Consider the following 6,772-nt stretch of genomic DNA (forward strand, 5'->3'; position numbering starts at 1 on the left):
CACCGCGGGCTGAGGGTGCGGATGGGGCCGCCGGTGGCGGAGTTACCCCCATGGGCCTCCAGGACGCGGGGGCGGTTGCTAAGCTAAACAAAATCCCTCAGATTTAGCAAAAATAAATGTATTCCACTTAAAAAGGAGCTCTTATCTCTCATATCTGCCTTGGAGTTTGTATTGAATCGATCTGATAATAGTTCGGGTTCTGAAACATTGCAGTTGTTAAGTCTCTTGGTCCACTCGGATGGTGTTAGGCACAAACACTGTATGTGGATGTTACTAGTACAGCTGCCAGGGCCCCATCTTATTTCCAAGTTCTTGGGTGAGGCACCCGCTGTGTCATTTTTAGTGGCAGTTTCAACCTGGCCCTGAAGGGGGAGGAGTGGGCACTGCTGTTCCAAGTCCCCTCACCTGAATACAGGTGTTTGGGGTTTGTTTGTTTGTTTGCCTCCTGCAAGAGCCCCAACCAGGGCTCGGGCCTGGGAAGAGCCTGTAACTGAGGAACGTGCCCTTAACCAGAATCAAACCTGGGGCCCTTCAGTTTGTAGGCCGATGCTCTATCCACTGAGCTAAACTGGCTAGGGCTCTATTGTCTTAAGCCACCCAATTTGTGGCACTTTATTATGGCAGACATAGGAAACTAATACACTATTGGGATATTAGTTAATTCTTGGGGTACTTCATCATTATGGTGTCTTGCTGGTACCTTTATGAAAACTTTGGTGGGTGCATTTTCTGTAAAAAGCTGCTATACATTAAAATGATAATCATAATTGTTCCAAATCTACAGGCAGAATGACAGGAATCCTAAAAAGAGAGGGGAAGAAGTATCATTGTCGGTTAAGGCATTGAGGGTGGCATTCTGGCCAGCCAGCCTAGTGAACAAGACACAATGAATGAATGATTGATCCTTTTGTTTGAAGGTCCTTTGAAAATGAGCTATAATTGCAAACATAATCAACAATTCTCAGCAAGATGCTGGGTCTTTTGTACCCATTGTTCACCTATCAACAGTCTTTCACAGAGATGTTAGGATGCTACCCTGCTTCTCTGTTACTTACCAGTAGCAAAGCATTCTCATAGAATGAGCCCAGGTGATGTGCCACAGAGGTCTGGCTCAGGCAGAATAAGGAAGTGAAAGTAAATGCAGTGAATCATTGTTTCTGACCACCACCATGTTCATTTTAGATAGATTTTATTAGAAACATCAAAGCAGTGTTTTGTGTGATAAAATTCTTCTGCTAATACCGATTAATGAACAATTAGAAGAATTTATTTTCTGATGTGTACAATAATGCTTGGCTATATCATTGAGAAAGGATTAGGAAGTCATGACCATGTTGCTATGAAGAAATGGCATGTTTTGGAAACCTGGAAGTTAAAGCAAATAACCTGAGTAATTAATCTGCTTCAGAATTTAAATGGCCTCCCTTAGCGTGACACCCAGGCCAGAACCTCTAAAGAAGAATCCTGTCACATTTGATTATAAAAATTTAAAATTTTGAACAGTGAAATACATTTGTTGATTGAACAAATATTTACTATGCACCACAAGGGAGCAGGGCAGTCTTTGGAGTTGGGCTCTCTAAGTTCATATTGTCTCTGCCACTGACCCACATCCTGGCCTCTCTCTCTCCCTTCATGGTTCCTGTCTCAAATAATGGGACATTGTGAGGCTCACATTAATTAACATCTGTTTGGCAGCTGGAACAGGGGGAACAGAGCCCGGCATAGGGTCAGCTCTCCGTATATGTTTGTTTTTATTATATGTGGAGCCAGGTTACACTGAACAACCCGGAAAAAGATCTAGAAGGAAATGAGAGCTACATTTATGTCCAAGTTTATTCCTTTTTGTACTAATTGAAAGTTTTCAACAAGTGTGTCTTATTTGTTTTCAATGGTAAACACAATAAAAGAAAACAAAACAGATCAAAGCCTCAAAAGCCTCAAGCAAAGTTTCTTGATATGTGATGGAGGGCTGTGGATTCTACCAAGCGTACAAAAACAGGAAGAACTTGACCCTGATGGAGAAGCTGCTTTAGATGACAGGATTGCTAATAGACCATGACTGCCTCTCCTGGGTGTGGTAGCAGACGCGGTGCAGTGGAACAGAGACCAGACCCAGGAGGCTTTCCAGGTGCCCTCAGCTGCAAGTGACAGAGAGAGCCCGCACTAACAGAAGCCTGAGCATTTGAGATACTTACGTAGCTCCCAGCAGGAGGCCCACAAGAAGCTGGTTTGGGATTGGTGCTGGGAGTTACCAATGTCATCAAAGACTCAAGACCTTTCTTTTTTGTTTGCTCACTGTCAGGATGTTATGCCTTTTCCTGGTGGTCCCAGGATGGTACCCTGAGCCCCAACCATCTTCTACTCAAATAACTACCTTTAAGGCAAGAAGGTACAGCTCACTCTGTCACTTTCCCTCTCATGAAGGTACAAAATACTTTCCAGAAGTTTCTCATTTGCCAAAACTAGATTTAAAGTCCTTCCCTAAGCTAATCATCAGCCAAGGGGAAATAAGCGTTGTCATGCTTTTTAATCATAGTGCACCCCCTAGTGCTTGAGCAAGGGCCTACTATCCCTGAACATGTTGCCATCAGAACAAAATCAGGGCCCCATCAATCAAGAAAGGAGAGATGGGCATGTTTGTTGGATAAAGTAGATGGCTACAAGGAATAGTTTGACCATCTTCCATCAATAAATTACAACGGCAGCTACCAGTTAACAGCTCACGTTGTGCACGACAGATGTAACTTGTGCATTGATTGAGCATTTTAAGTGCTATCATTGAAGAGGCAGTAATAGGCCTTCTCAAACTCAACCTCTTCATATTCCCAGATGACATATCACAGTCAATGTCAATATCATACCCCATAGTATTTTGGTAGTTTTCACCTTCACATTCGAGTCAGACTGCATAGGCTCAAATCATGACTTTAGTAAGTGGCAGAGATGTGACATTGGGCAAGTTAAGTAACCATATGCTTCAGTTTCCTAATCTGCAAAATGAGGCAATAATAGTAGCCTATGTGGTTGTGAAGATTTAAAGAATTACTACATTAAAAAGACTTAAAACGTTTGCCTGACACATAGTAAATGCTCTATTAGGTGCTAATAATAATAATAACCATGACTGAAAACCTGGCAAATATTAATGAAGACTCTTCTCGATGCTTTTCCATCCTTTGATTAAACAGCATGCAATTTGCTTTATGGTGTGTCTTTCCATGGCTAGGGAAACCATGTCACAGTGGAGAGATCAATGGTTTTATAGCCAAGCCAACTTGGATTTGAATTTTGAACATTCTTTACACAAGTCACTTGGCTTCTGTGGGCCTCCCAATTATAATATTCTTTTCTTATGAAATCATTATGAGTATTAAATGCTATAATGCATAAAGTAAGTAGTAGGTAATAAATGGTTGCTGAAAAAGTTTATGAGCAGATCTGTTAAAATAATGGAGGTACATTGGTGTAGAGATTATGGTTAATTCAAAAGTCCACTAAATATGAGTCTAGTTAAATGTTTCTCAAAGGGACATCTACAGATCCTCTCTAGCAGAGTCATCTGGGATGATTGTCAATGCAGAATTTTGAGCCAAACTTCGTGATTCAGAATTTCTGATGGTGATGCTCAGGATCTGCATTTTAGCAAGCTACCCAGGTGAGTGGTCAGCTTGCTAAAGTTTTAGACCTGTTTGTCTAGTTCTTAATATGCCTGGGTCCCTGTCAGCCCCGCATCTGCTTATTTGCCCAACAGGAGTATGCCCGACTTTGTATTAAAGGGTTATGGAATATTGACGACTCCTCCTACCCTACCCTCCACCCACCTTTGACAACAATGGTGCTCCCTGTGACCTCGGTTCAGAGTACTTTAAATTTTCCTAGTCTCCAGTTTTCTCTTGTGAAACTCCATTAGGGGGTAAGCAGCATATTCCTGCCTTCCTAAGCCTGTTCCCATCTCTTTGCTTTGAGTCCTCTCCCCATACCTTGTCCAATGCATCTCTTTCATCTAACTGTTTCTGAGTTATATCCCTTTATAATTAACCAGTAATCTAGTAAGAAAAATGTTTCTCTGAGTTCTGTGAGCTGTTTTAGCAAATTAATCAAACCCCAAAAAGGGGTAGTTGAGAGGCACAGGTGATAACCTGGACTTGTGACTGACATCTGAAGCAGGACATTGGGGGGCAGTCTTGTAGGACTGAGCCCTTAACTGCACATTGTGTTTTGGATACTGTTTATATCTGACTCCATTCTGAGTCCTCATGATCTGAGCTTCTTAAATATAGGGAGTGCCATCATATTCATCTTGGTATCCTCAATATCTGGAAGAATGACTGGGACATAGTAATTTTTCAAACAAGAGATTATTGAACAAAAAATGTTGGATTGATGAAAAGTTTTTCATGTATTTAGGACCCTGACCATTATCTGGTCCTAGAACTTTCATTAAATAAAGCTTAACAGGTTGACTGAATGCCATAGTAATAAAGTATTATTCAACACAATCATATTCTGAGAAGGCCACATCTTTCAGTAAATGGAGGGAATCGACACTCACAGCTGGACCATGTTCTTCTCTTTCTGGCCATAGACAATGTCACAGGATACCAACCTCAGACAAAGCATGACCACTTCATAATTTGTCTGAGTACAAACACTAATAAGGTCACTGTGCCACACTCAAAATGCCATGAACTCTCCTCTCTTGGATAAGTGATTACTATTTCTAGTACGTTCTTTCTTGTTCCAGTCTCCCCTCCTTATAGGTAAGATTTATTGAGATTCCCAATCATAAAGTTTCCCCCTTTCTGACAATATCAAATCTAGAGTGAACCTTAGGCCCTCCCCCAAACCACCCAAGGAAAACTCAAACCTATGTAATAGGTTCTTTCAAGTATTTTCTTACTGGGATACCCGATGGTGTGTGTCCTCCTTCACTGCAAATGAGTAATAAACCCAACTTGTTCCACTGCAGACATGTTTCTGCACTGTTAAGGCATCCTTGTTTAAAAAAAAAAAAATGTTGGTTTCTTAGGAAGCCATTTGTTTCCAGAATTTCTGAAAGAGGATTTATTTTAAAAAAATAAAATGGATGGAAGCTTGTAGAAGTGTTTCAAGAAACCAACTGAGCGATGTCTATTTTAATTCTCAAATAGCTTAGGATTTAATTAGCAAATACCATAGTGGATCTTGTAGTGAACTGCCAAGATCTCCCATTCAGGATCTTGGCACCTGCTCTTCCAGTGTGTTAGCTCCTGATGGCTCTCAACTGAACCCCTTCCTTGGAATTGCTTTTGGGTAAAGCTTTTTGCTCAAGGTCATGCTTCCTCACTGGGATTGCCTACACCCAGTGACTGCTTAATGTGAAGGTACAGTGGTCCAGCCCCTTTGCCTAGATTTGTGTCAATTCTGTAGGGCCATTCTGGTTCTAGAGCTCCCTGTGGGGTCTGCTAAGGCCTCAGGTGCAATTGCAGTTACATCACACTTCATCACTCTCTCTTCTCAACCCAGCTTATTTCTTTCCCTTTCAATCAGAGCCCCCTCCCCAAACCTGATGCATGTAAATCTCCAACCCTGAGTCTGTTTCCTGGGGGAACATATTTAACATAAAAGGGAACTAAAAATCCAAAACTGGCTGCCCAGAAATTCTCGCACAGAACTGGAAAAGTTCCATCATTGAAAAGTCCCGTGCCCTAACCAGTTTGGCTCAGTGGATAGAGCGTCAGCCTGCGGACTCAAGGGTCCCAGGTTTGATTCCGGTCAAGGGCATGTACCTTGGTTGCAGGCACATCCCCAGTTAGGGGGTGTGCAGGAGGCAGCTGATCGATGTTTCTCTCTCATCGATGTTTCTAACTCTCTATCCCTCTCCCTTCCTCTCTGTAAAAAATCAATAAAATATATTTTAAAAAAAGAAAAAAGAAAAAAAGAAAAGTCCCATGACTCTTGCCCAGTGTACACAGTGGGTCGTTTGCTGAATTGGTGGGGAGAAGAGTCCCATAACAGAACTAGTTTCTCCCTTGGACAGGAAGATGGATCAAGGCTAGAGAGCTGCAAGAGCTAAGAATGGCTAACATATCAGTTTACCTAGTGTAATTAGTAACTAATGATCAATTGATGGTTTTGTTATTTTAATACAAATTTATAATTTTATGGAAAAAATTAAGTGTTTGAAATCCTCTTTTGTTATGTGAGAAAAAAGCCTGTCTGTATGGACTATGAAGCTGTAAGTCACACTTGTCTATTCAACTAGTTGTCACATAAATTTAAGTCATAGGTTCAAGGAGGGAATTTTATTGTAATTTCTGGTTTTGCTAATGAAACCCATGAATTATAATTTCAAAATACCTTACTCCTTAAGTCTAAATTCCTCTGTCATGCTCTCTGCAAAATGGCTCCAGCATCCCTAGTATCTCCCAACACCAAGTTCACATTTCCCTCCCTACCTTTCACCTCACTGTTCATTCTGCCATTGTCATCCTCACTCACCAAATCCTACCCAACTTTGAAAAGTCTGATCCTCTTCCATGAAGTTGTCCTTGTCTGGGTCCACCTTTGGTAATCCCTTCCTACCCTAATTCCTATTGCCCTGGTTTCTACAGTGTATCTCATTATTGTTTAGCATAGGGTTAGGCACATGTAGCTGCTCCATAAGTACTATTAATATCATTATCTACACTAATAAAAGAGAAACATGGTAATTAGCGTATGACCGCTACCCTTTTCATTGGCTAATCAGTGAGTATATGCAAATTAACTGACAGCCAAGATGGCGGCC

Source organism: Myotis brandtii, unplaced genomic scaffold (assembly GCF_000412655.1).
Source record: "Myotis brandtii unplaced genomic scaffold, ASM41265v1 scaffold1719, whole genome shotgun sequence".
In the NCBI taxonomy this organism is placed as follows: Eukaryota; Metazoa; Chordata; class Mammalia; order Chiroptera; family Vespertilionidae; genus Myotis; species Myotis brandtii.